At 45.5% G+C, this 12,104-nt stretch overlaps 1 protein-coding gene across 12 annotated transcripts in view; it reads right to left on the minus strand.

The window, feature by feature from the left end:
* The window catches only part of TRIM55 (tripartite motif containing 55), a 65,726-nt gene that overhangs the window by 2,249 nt on the left and 51,373 nt on the right, over positions 1 to 12,104 (minus strand). Inside the window, exon 11 of one of the 12 annotated variants that reach the window (XR_012666965.1) lies at positions 6,383 to 6,481. The exons of the other annotated variants lie outside the window; for them this stretch is intronic. The gene's annotated coding sequence lies outside the window, so the exon portion shown is untranslated. The remainder of the gene's footprint in view (positions 1 to 6,382; positions 6,482 to 12,104) is intronic. 12 annotated transcript variants of the gene reach the window in all.

Consider the following 12,104-nt stretch of genomic DNA (forward strand, 5'->3'; position numbering starts at 1 on the left):
AGACACTTTGTTTATTTCCCCAGACTTGAAGAGCTCTGTGAAGCTTGAAAGATTGTACCTTCTACCAACAGAAGTTGGTCCAATAAAATATATTATCTCACCTACCTGGTCTCTCTCAGTTTTGCACATTTTAAGGAATTAGACACACATCAGTCAGATCCTCAGCTGAAGTTCTGGCCCTCAGAATAATGTGTGTAAAATCTTTTGGCCAAAACTTCTAATGTGGGTTCCTCAAGTTACATGCCAACAGTAAATAAGTGGCCTAATTTTTTATAAGTGTACTCCCCTTTGCTTGACTTCAATCGATGTGGTAAGTGCTCAGCACTTCTGAAAATAAAGCCCTTTGTTTGGGTTTATGTAGATTGAGAGGTCTAAGTTTAGGGAATCCACATTTGAAAAGTTTGCCTTTTACTTTCAAATGTGCAACTGAAATGCCTAGAACAGCTAAAAATAATTATCATTATGCATGCACATTTTTGTGCACCCAAGTCCCCAGTAGGGCACTTAACATACACCCTTAGTGCACAGAGTCCTAAATGTCTGGCAAATGATTAATAAAAACACCCACCTCACCTCTGATTTCTTCTCTAAAACTGCCTTATTATTCTATCATTTATCTTACTGTACAGAATCAGCTAGATGGATCACTTCCACTTGATGTTCCAACAACGATTTCATTTTGTTTTCAGACTATGGGCTTGATCCAGCAAAGCACTTAGGACCAAATCTACAAAGGTATGTAGGCTCCTATCTTTCACTGACACAATAAAGGTTAGGATCCTAAATAACTTTGTGGATCAGGGCCTTAAGCACATACTTAACTTTACATCAATGGGACACCTCACAAACTTAAATTTAAGCACATGTGTAAGTGCTTTGGTGGACTGGGACCAAAAAGAATTGGAAAGAATAAAAGAATAACTACTTGGTCTTCTCTACATTAGGAGATACACATTAACACATGGTAGACCTTGTCTGCTGAGACAAGTTTAAACCCAATAGTCTTTTGTCTATAGGTCACAGGGTGGCTGGCCCCAGTAAATGAAGTAGGTCCAGCTCCCCTGTGCCAGAGCTGGTGCGCCCATTTAGCCAATTATGAGAGTGAGGCAGCACCTGGGGGCTATAAAAGGTAAGGGAGAGACCTACTGAGGGAGAGTCCCAGTGAGAGTTGGTCAGGAGACTGGAGAAGTCTCTGGGGAAAGTTGCAGAAAGATTTCTGCAGGCCCTCCCTGGGAAGAGGGAGGAATGAACTAGGAGACTTTATGTCTGGGACCAGGGAAAAGGCTGAAGGCAGAGGAGCAGTGAGAGTGGTTTGCTGGCTGCTGTCCCCAAGCCAGAGAACCAGGGATGGAGACAGTTGAAGGCAAGGGAGCAGCAGAGGAACTTACCAATTGACATCTCAGGGCCAGAGAGCTTCACCCAGAGTGAAAGGACCAGGGAGAATGAAGGAAGGCGCACTGGCAAGGATGTTCCCAGCAGAGAGGCTGTGTGGGGTTCCCACTTGGAAAAGCATGGTTACACTCCAGTTGGAAGGGCTGTCCCGGTACAAGGACAGGACTGGGCTGTGCTGGATAGCTAGGGCATGGTGAGAGACTCCAGGGCTGCGCTGAAGAGCCGGGCCATGGGAGGGACACCAGAGCTGTGCTGGAGAGCCAGGCAGTGGTGTAGTCCTAAAGTGAAGTATCTCCCTGTCCCCAGGCTGCGGGGGGTGAGGCACAGTGGTGTAGTGGAGCTGGAACGCTGTTCCAGTGTGTTTTAGCTCCATCACACTACTGGAGCCAGGACCTGGAGAGGGACGCTGGGGCTGGATGTTACCTATAGTGTTTGGATTATGCTGGGGAAGATTGGACTATTCTTGTGGGACATTTGTTATGATTTATGTGCATGGGATTCTGTAATAAATGAGCCCCTCAAGGGCTATAGTTATACTTTGGAACACTCTGTGGACTATCTCTGGGGACTCTGAAGGAGGGGAATTGAGGCAGGCGTGCCTCTTATGCTGTGGCCTGCGGCAAGAGAGCACTCCAGGCAGGGGGCAGCGCTATGACACCACACCAAGTACTAAATCATATCTAACATTGGACAGGCTAATACATGTTGTAACATGATGGTATTGCCCAGTTTAGGCACAAACTTCAAGACGTCTACAACCCCCCTTTGGTTTTGGATGTATTAAGTGTTTACTCCATGCATTTCGCCATGGAAACAGAACTCCAGTCTACTATCTCTCTGCTTGGTGAAAACGTCTACTCTGTGATAAAAGACCCACAGCATGGTTGCAGCTGCCCTGGGTCAGCTGACTCGGGCTCGTGGGGCTCAGGCTGTGGGGCTTTACAAGTGCAGTGTAAACATTTGGGCTTGGGCTGGAGCCCTGGCTCTAGCACCCTCCCCCTTCGCGAACATCTGCACTGCAATTTTATAGCCCCGCAGCCCGAGTCAGCTGATCTGGGCCAGCCGTGAGTCTTTTCAAGAGTCATTAATCGACACCACAATTAGCTGTGGGTGGAGTAGAGGCAATACTGAGAATGCAGCTCTGCACGGACTTGTAAACTTGCTTTTTCGTACCTGCAACGTTTTAAGATCTGACTCTCACTGAGTCATACAATCATGTAGACCTATTATCATCAGATTGGTAAAAAGGGAAATTCTTAAATTCTACTTCAACTCCCAGAGAAAGTTGTTGCTTGTATAACTCAACTCACTTCCCTTTGTAACAGCAGCCTGACTGTGCACTGCAAAACTATACTGTATCATTAAGATATTTCAGGACAAACTTTTCAGCTCCAGTGCTCATTGAAAAAGAGCTTTTAAAAATAGAGTGGTAGGGAGAGACTTTCAAAGGCAGAAAGGGGAGTCTGGCACACAACTGAAAGTCAATGGAACTAACTTCCCCTTGTGCCTTTGAAACACTCCTCCATAACGGCGTGTACTTCCAATCAGAAAAAGGGCAGCTTTCTCCAAGTTGCAGCGGTCTATACCATATGCCTTTCAAACGGTGTCTAAAGTCGATTCCACACTTCATAATGTCTTCCTGTTGCTATTAAGTAATGAACCTTTATCTGAAATTTATCTCCTAGACTAGGGCTCTTTCTGGGGGCAGGGATTATGTATTTATACAGTACAAAGCATAATGGGGTCCCATACCTTGATTGGGGCCTCTACTAAAAATAATAATGAATAACTAAAACATTCACTTCAGATCATATTAATCACATTAAGGCAATTCTGGAGAAGTGCTAAACACCTAAGGGTATGATTCAGACTTTTCTCACTGACTTCAGGAAGCACTGGATCGTGCCCTCAGTAAACACCAGGAATTCCCATTGAGACAAGTCATGATCAGAGCTGAGCACCTGGTCTTTATTCAGATTTTATTCAAGCAAAATTATAGCAGAAGTCAACAGGCCATATCCTGAGAAGTGCTGACCATCTGCAACTCCTGCTGAATTCAACAGCTGCTCAGCGCCACTCCAGCTCTGGTGCACAGAGTTTGCCTGAGTAAGGATTGAGTAAAACTAAGGACCTCAGGGTTTATTTAATCTGATGAGTTGCAGGTACTCAGCACCTCTCAGGATTTGGTTCATTAAGCACTAGACACAAGCACCAGTTAAATCTTTACAAGGTTCACATTAATACAGGAAAACTGACTTTGCTAGTCCTGTCTTTGTCCTGCAGTTCTTTGATTTTTATTGGGGGAGGGGAGTGGAAAGTGGATAGACTGCTAGTGCATATTAGCTACCTGGAATATTTCAAAGTTTTACATACTGCTTTCTGCTTACAACCACCACCAGTCTCCATAACCTCCACGCACAAAAACTTCAGTATATAATAAACAAGCTTTACTGGAATTAAGAACTTTGTCTTACCATTTTTACGAAGTCAGTAAATAACTATCTTTTTTGGAAGCTGTGCATATTTTTGACGTTGTCTAAATGTGGAAAATCCTATTTGCTTCTATAGATCTTTGCTGTACTGTTACATGGGTACTGGATTGTGTAAAGTTACATTAGGCTATTTGTAGAATGATGTAACATAATGAAAAGTGAGGGGTGAAATAGCTTGATCTCCCTAAGGCCCTAGAAACACATGGGATACAGAGTAGAATTTGTTACTGTGCATTTTCTATAGGGTGACCAGATAGTAAGTGTGAAAAATCGGGATGGGGTCGGGGGTAATAGGTGCCTATATAAGACAAAGTCCCAGATATCAGGATTGTCCCTATAAAATCGGGACATCTGGTCACCCTAATTTCCTACCTATACATCTCTGCTCTTTTATATAGTAACTGACACTCAGTAAAAAGCTTTCCTTAGAATGCTACCTACGACATCAGGGTTTCTGTATGACAGCCAGTTTAGTAATCTGCTGTCTCCCTGCTGCTCTATGCAGGCTGCTACTCGACAATTTCATGTCCCTCCAAAGACTATATGCATGGCCCAAGACCAAAAAAATGGCCTACACATGAATAAAGCAGAAATCAGTAAGTTTTCTTTACACTGAGTGAAACTCTTCCTGTGCGGGAGGCAGCTCAAGGCCTCTGGGCCTCTTACATTCATTTAAGACCTCAAAATAGTCCCAGCTATGCCCTGTTTTGAGGGATTTAAGTGGTGCATAGGCCTTGTGCTAGACCTCTGCATAAGACCTTTCATCCATAGTGGCTGGGGCAACTTAGGAAATACAGTTCACTGACATTTTAGAATATGACTAAGATCATGACATGTTTTTTCAGTTTTTAATCACATTAGCCCTTACTCAGATAATCAGAGGGAGTTTGCTTGAGTAAGGATCAAGTAAAAAATCTCAGTATTTGTCCTTTTTTGTTGTTGTTGCTGCCGCTACTATGGCAAAATCTCCAAAATAGCTCATTTCCCACAGTAACTCCATTAACTGAAGGGTCTGTCTAGATTGCAAAGAAAACACTGTGACGTTGAATCTGGGAGCCTGGATCCATTGACTCAGGCTCACAGGGCTTGGGGTTCAGGGCTAAAAGGAGCAGTGTAGACATTCCTGATCAGGCAGGGGCCCGGGCTCTGAAACATGGCAAGGGTGGAGAGTCTTGGACCATCTGCGCCAGCCCACGCGGGAATGTCTACACTGCTATATTTAGCCTTGCAGCCTGAGCCCAGAGTGGGTTCTGAGACTCAGTGCTGTCGGTTTTCTTTGCAGTTTGGATACAGCCTGTGGCTCTTAAGGTGATCCTGGGCCAAATTCCTCTCTCAGTGTCAATGACTCAATGGAGGTTGCTCTGGATTTACACTGATACAGCCGAGAAAAATTTGGGCCAAAAGTTCTAAATCTGATCTTAGAAAGATGTTTATTTCTTAAGTCAGTGTGGCACTTTCTGCTCTCAGTTACACTTGAGCAACCCCACTGACTGCAGGGTGTCTTCTGCTGGCTTCTTTTGGTGGGGGGAGGGATTGCACGGATGTATGGTTGGGAGAAAAGTGGAACTCAGGAAAATGAGCAGTAACAATACACGCATCCTGCCTCTAAGGGCTTGTCTAGACTGGGAAAATGAGTGGTGTGTTAATTAACTAGTTTTAACTAACATTTTTAAACACCACTAGCACCCAGTGGTGACAAAAATGATCATGTTTAAAAATGTTAATTAGTCACACACCCATCCCATAATCTGTAGGCTCTGGTTGGTGCCTCAGCTGCAGGTCCTACACTTCTGACAGTGACCATATCCAGGTAGTGAAAACAAAGGGAACGCAAGAGGTTATTTTTAAATAGTTTAAACTTTAGTCAAAGAATGTCTGTTTATGCAACATAGCTGCTTCAGCAGAATACCTGGCAGCTGTCACCCTTACCACAATACTGCTTCAGGATGAGAGACTGTTTTTATTAAATGTCTCTTTTAAAAAAAAATATCAGTGTGAACTAACAGAATATTATCTGAGAAAAACTGTTCAGCTATATACGGTAGCAGACAGCATATGCATAGGCAGACTCCATCAATTATAATACTAGCTGTGTCATTCTTTGAACGGTGGCCAGTAGTGTACTTTAAAAGTCCATTGGGACTAAATGTCGTACTTGAATGGATTTTCATTACTTACAATTAGTGCTGCATGGCAAACGGATAATGCAATGCCACTTATTCAGGACCTTAACAATACCAAATTTAGTTCTGAGCAAAACTTGTTCAGATTTGCTTATTTTTTGCGTAGACTGCATACGTTCCCTGCAGAATATTAAGTAAACCACAGGTCTTGGAGTCTGAACAAATGTTGAAACCAGTTCTGGGGAAGAGTATCTTAAATAAAAGCTTCCTTGTGTTGGTATTGTCTGAAAGGTCTTTTGGGACAAACAAAACCCTTTATTTCAATTCGTTCCGAATCGATCTCAATGCCTCGGCCAAAATCTAACAAAAGCACACCTTTTTAACTTCCCATCCAGTTTCTTTTTGTATACCAAAGACGTTTACTCTCTCTATTGAGAGCAATTAGTTTTCAGTCTGGATCGAAGCCTAGTCTTGCTGTCAGAGAAAACAGAAAGGAAAAAATTACAAGAAAAAGTGGGTCACAACTCGAACTTATAAGTTATAGGGCCCCACTCCATGGGAGAAAGTGAAGGAAGCAGTTTTACAAAAATACGGGTGTTCAAACTGAAGGGTCTTTTCTCGACTTACCCATCCATCATTCTTTGATATTCCCATAGTAAATCTCGGGAGGCTTTTCTGGTTAATCAACTATCCCTGATCCTTTTCCAATTGCACCAGAGACTAGTCTAATAAAAAAAAAATCCTCTAACCTCCCCACCAGCAGTGAATGAGTACTGATTGCCAATGTGAGAAAACGAGTAGTCACACTACTGCCTGCCCCCAAAGGTTCTCTCTTCCTCCACTTTTCTCTCCCAGCAGACAAGCAGGGAGGAACAACCAAGAACTGAATTAAAATATACAAAACCTCCAAGTGTTACCTTACAGGACATAGCCCTCTAATTCCAGCCAAAAGAAACTTTCATATCTCGCTGCAGAGATAGGTAGGAAATCTAACAGTGGATCAGTCAAGTATGGCTATGCTGCCTAGCTGTTCCACTGGGAAACACATAGTGCTGTAAATTAAAGACTTTTTTTAAATGGCTGCTGTGGTAAACCTGATGAATGAGACCCACCACCATTTCAGATTGTGACTCACCCAAGAATTTGATTCATTATATCAGATAACAGAGCCAGCATAATTTATGGGGTTTATAGACATCGCATGCTTTGAAGGTTTGAATGCTACTTTAACTTAGTCATGAATGAATGACTTAGCTGTGTTATTGTAAATATGTTGGGGGTGGCATGTAAGAGCTGTGGACATGTTGCACATTCCATGAAGGCCAGAGAAGAGTGCTCCAGGAAGAAAACAACTTGCTGAAATGTCAGCTGAAGTAGCAAGTTCTAATTTCTTGGAGCTACTGTGCAATGGAAAGAGAAAGTCCATGGCACAGTTAAACATTTTTCTTCTCTCTGTTTCTACATTTTCTTAGCTATGTGCTTGTTGGTCTGGATCTGTGAGTCTAGGTGTTTTCTCCTTGCTAGGACAGTGATACTGAGCGCTGATAGCCAAAAGGTGTTCACCCTAAGAACAATAATATAACTCAACTGATAACACTATCACTTCTTAGACAGACAGATGATTGTGGAATCAAGTCCCACTCTCTGATCTGCAGTCTGGTGTGGGCAATGGTGGCATTACAGTGCAGTACTCTGTTGAACTGAGAGAAGTGCCACCCTTTAGATAAGATGGGAAACCAAGGCCCCTTATGCCCATCTCAGGTGGCTTTCCAGGGGAATGTTAAAGATTCTGGGATAAATACTCCTTTTGGCGAAACAGGTGCAACTCCCACTGACTGGCAATTATTAAAAATTAGATTATTGTAATGGTGTGGGGCTCACCTCACGTGAGTGTACACCAGGTGAGTGTGGGCACGCCTGCAATTTTTCTCAACTTCTCCGCTCATTGTGCCCCTGGTCGGCCACTGCACTCCTGAGGTGGGTCTTCGGTGACCCAGCCTTCTGTCCACATCACATACAGTCCATGTGCACAGCAAAACAAACCCCTTCTGGGGTATACCATCCAACCGGGCCTATTTCAGGGCCCTCGGTAATGTCATGCAGCCCTCTCCATGCTCAGTCCTTAACAGTCCAATAGGGCCCATCACAGTACCCTCAGCTGGTATGTCCCTGCAGCCCGCCCTCGACTCAGTCTTTAACAGCCCAAAGGGGCCCATCATTGTACCCCTTCTTTGGGCGTGTCCTTCTCTGTAGCCCTCCCTGGGGTCAGTCCTTCCACAGTACAACAGGACCCATCATGGTACCCCTCCACTGGCAATGTCTCTGTAGCCCTCCCCAGACTGAGGCCCTGTTGGTGAGACTGAGGACCAATCTCAGTACCCTAGTTCAGTGGCTCTCTACCTTTCCAGACTGCTGTATTCCTTTCAGGAGTCTGAAACTTGGGTTTGTAGTGCAGAACCCCAAGTTTCAGCTCACTTAAAAAACACTTGCTTACAAAAATCAGACATAAAAATACAAAAGTGTCACAGCACGCTATTACTGAAAAATTGCTTCTTTTCTCATTTTTACTATCTAATTATAAAAAAATCAATTGGAATAGAAATATAATACTTACATTTCAGTGTATAGTATATAGAGCAATATAAACAAGTCATTGTATGAAATTTTAGCTTGTATTGACTGCACTAGTGCTTTTTATGTAGCTTGTTGTAAAAGTAGCCAAATATCTACATGACTTGATGTACCCCCTGGAAGATCTCTGCAGACCACCTTGGGTACATGTACCCCTGGTTGAGAACCACTGCCCTAGTTGTCCAGCTTACATGTGAAGGTTCCTGCTCTGGGATGGAGCAGCACCCCAGGCATAGGCACTGGCTTCCTCATTTCCCTGGTAGTGTTCGACCGCTGCTTCACCTCAGGCCCTGCCCCCACTCCATCACTTCCCCCAACACTCCATCCCTGCCCCACCCCCACTCTGCCCCACCTCTTCCCACCCCATTCTGCTCCTTCCCCCGAGTGCACCCCATCCTCGCTCCACCTCCTCTCCTCCAGCACACCGCTGAACAGCTGATCGTAGTGGATGGGAGGCACTGGGAGGAAGGGGGAGGAACTGATTGGTGGGCCACTGGGAGGTGCTGTGGGGGAGGGAGAGGAGCTGATCGGTAGGGCTGCTGGTGGGTGCTAAGCACCCACTATTTTTTTCCATGAGTGCTCCAGCCCCAGAGCACCCCAGGCATAGAGTTTGTGCCTATGGTCATAGGGCTTCCTTCCTGGAGACTCTTTGCATGTCCTATAGTCCTCTGACCCCAGCTCTCTAGCTGGTCAGTCTCACTTCAGCCCCCTTCTGGAGGGTAACAATTCCACATACAGTCCCTTCCCTAGGCCTGTCCAAACTTCCTTCTCTCAGGGTGCAGCCCCCACTTCCCCAATGGCTGTTGCGGGGGACCCAAGCCCACCCAATACTCCAGGCCCCAACCCAGGGACCTTCTAAGTAGCAGCCACATGCCATGTCCCTCTTAGCCCTGGTCTACACTAGGAGTTGAGGTCGAATTTAGCAGCATTAAATCGATTTAACCCTGCACCCGTCCACACGACGAAGCCCTTTTTTTCGACTTAAAGGGCTCTTAAAATTGATTTCCTTACTCCACCCCTGACAAGGGGATTAGTGCTGAAATCGGCCTTGCTGAGTCAAATTTCGGGTACTGTGGACACAATTAGACAGTATTGGCCTCTGTGAGCTATCCCAGAGTACTCCATTGTGACCGCTCTGGACAGCACTCTCAACTCAGATGCACTGGCCAGGTAGACAGGAAAAGGCCCGCGAACTTTTGAATTTCAATTTCCTGTTTGGCCAGTGAGACAAGCTGCAGGTGACAATGCAGAACTCATCAGCAGAGGTGACCATGATGGAGTCCCAGAATCACAAAAGAGCTCCAGCATGGACCAAACGGGAGGTACGGGATCTGATCGCTGTATGGGGAGAGGAATCCATGCTACCAGAACTACGTTCCAGTTTTTGAAATGCCAAAACATTTGTCAAAATCTCCCAGGGCATGAAGGACAGAGGCCATAACAGGGACCCGAAGCAGTGCTGCGTGAAACTTAAGGAGCTGAGGCAAGCCTACCAGAAAACCAGAGAGGTGAACGGCTGCTCCGGGTCAGAGCCCCAAACATGCCGCTTCTATGATGAGCTGCATGCCATTTTAGGGGGTTCAGCCACCACTACCTCAGCCATGTTGTTTGACTCCTTCAATGGAGATGGAGGCAACACGGAAGCAGGTTTTGGGGACGAGGAAGATGATGATGATGAGGTTGTAGATAGCTCAAAGCAAGCAAGGGGAGAAACCGGTTTTCCTGACAGCCAGGAACTGTTTCTCACCCTGGACCCAGTACCCCCCGAACCCACCCAAGGCTGCCTCCCGGATCCGCCAGGTGGAGAAGTGACCTCTGGTGAGTGTACCTTTTAAAATACTATACATGGTTTAAAAGCAAGCATGTTTAATGATTAATTTGCCCTGGCATTCGTGGCTCTCCTGGATATACTCCCAAAGCCTTTGCAAAAGGTTTCTGGGGAGGGCAGCCTCATTCCGTCCACCATGGTAGGACACTTTACTGCTCCAGGCCAGTAGCATGTAGAATCATAGAATCATAGAGTCATAGAATATCAGGGTTGGAAGGGACCTCAGGAGGTCATCTAGTCCAACCCCCTGCTCAAAGCAGGACCAATCCCCGACTAAATCATCCCAGCCATGGCTTTGTCAAGCCTGACCTTAAAAATTTCTAGGGAAGGAGATTCCACCACCTCCCTAGGTAACGCATTCCAGTGTTTCACCACCCTCCTAGTGAAAAAGTTTTTTCCCAATATCCAACCTAAATCTCCCCCACTGCAACTTGAGACCATTACTCCTTGTTCTGTCATCTGCTACCACTGAGAACAGTCTAGAGCCATCCTCTTTGGAACCCCCTTTCACGTAGTTGAAAGCAGCTATCAAATCCCCCCTCATTCTTCTCTTCTGAAGACTAAAGATCCCCAGTTCCCTCAGCCTCTCCTCCTAAGACATGTGTTCCAGTCCCCTAATCATTTTTGTTGCCCTCCGCTGGACTCTTTCCAATTTTTCCACATCCTTCTTGTAGTGTGGGGCCCAAAACTGGACACAGTACTCCAGATGAGGCCTCACCAATGTCGAATAGAGGGGAACGATCACGTCCCTCGATCTGCTGGCAATGCCCCTACTTATACAGCCCAAAATGCCATTGGCCTTCTTGGCAACAAGGGCACACTGTTGACTCATATTCAACTTCTCATCCACTGTAACCTTTTCTGCAGAACTGCTGCCGAGCCATTCGGTCCCTAGTCTGTAGCTGTGCATTGGATTCTTCCATCCTAAGTGCAGGACTCTGCACTTGTCCTTGTTGAACCTCATCAGATTTCTTTTGGCCCAATCCTCCAATTTGTCTAAGTCCCTCTGTATCCTATCCCTACTCTCCAGCGTATCTACCACTCCTCCCAGTTTAGTGTCATCTGCAAACTTGCTGAGGGTGCAATCCACACCATCCTCCAGATTGTTTATGAAGATATTGAACAAAACCGGCCCCAGGACCAACCCCTGGGGCACTCCACTTCATACCAGCTGCCAACTAGACATGGAGCCATTGATCACTACCCATTGAGCCCGACAATCTAGCCAGCTTTCTATCCACCTTATAGTCCATTCATCCAGCCCATACTTCTTTAACTTGCTGGCAAGAATACTGTGGGAGACCGTGTCAAAAGCTTTGCTAAAGTCAAGGAACAACACGTCCACTGCTTTCCCTTCATCCACAGAGCCAGTTATCTCGTCATAGAAGGCAATTAGATTAGTCAGGCATGACTTGCCCTTGGTGAATCCATGCTGACTGTTCCTGATCACTTTCCTCTCCTCTAAGTGCTTCAGAATTGATTCCTTGAGGACCTGCTCCATGATTTTTCCAGGGACTGAGGTGAGGCTGACTGGCCTGTAGTTCCCAGGATCCTCCTTCTTCCCTTTTTAAAAGATGGGCACTACATTAGCCTTTTTCCAGTCATCTGGAACCTCCCCAAATTGACAGGAGTTTTCAA

This window comes from Caretta caretta, chromosome 2, assembly GCF_965140235.1.
Source record: "Caretta caretta isolate rCarCar2 chromosome 2, rCarCar1.hap1, whole genome shotgun sequence".
NCBI classification, from domain to species: Eukaryota; Metazoa; Chordata; order Testudines; family Cheloniidae; genus Caretta; species Caretta caretta.